This window comes from Suricata suricatta, chromosome 1 (genome assembly GCF_006229205.1).
Source record: "Suricata suricatta isolate VVHF042 chromosome 1, meerkat_22Aug2017_6uvM2_HiC, whole genome shotgun sequence".
NCBI lineage: Eukaryota > Metazoa > Chordata > Mammalia > Carnivora > Herpestidae > Suricata > Suricata suricatta.
The window spans coordinates 96,691,388-96,691,865 of record NC_043700.1 but is presented as its reverse complement, the minus strand read 5'-3'; positions in this window follow the sequence as shown (position 1 = coordinate 96,691,865).

The window sequence follows — 478 nt, the reverse complement described above, 5'->3', positions numbered from 1 at the left end:
GGTTTCATATAAAGGCCGCAAGGGATGCAGAAGAATCACAGGCAACAGGGTGGGAACTCTGGGTTTGGAGGCAGGGAGAGGGTCATAAGTGGGCAGTGTGGGTAGGGGTAAGGAGAGGATTCTGGAAATTAGGAACGAAGGCTTAATGTCAACCCACATAAAAATTCTATATTTAAAAACATAGTTTTAAAGCATGTAGAAATTAAGCCATCTGAAAACCACTGAATCGTGTTTTATATTTTGCACAGGTGGTGATAATATTCTGGATGTAGGTCGGTGGTGTCCCATTGCTTTGACTCCAGCCTTACCTGGCAACAATCTACCATGGTTAGAAAGTATACAAGCTATTTCAGCTTGCTGACTTCCGTTGGCAATGCGGAATCTGGAATTAGCTCTTCTGTCACCAACCAGACAGCCAGAGAGCCTGAGGTAGAACTCTGTTTCACAGCCTATTTCTACTCATCACCATGTTGGCCTA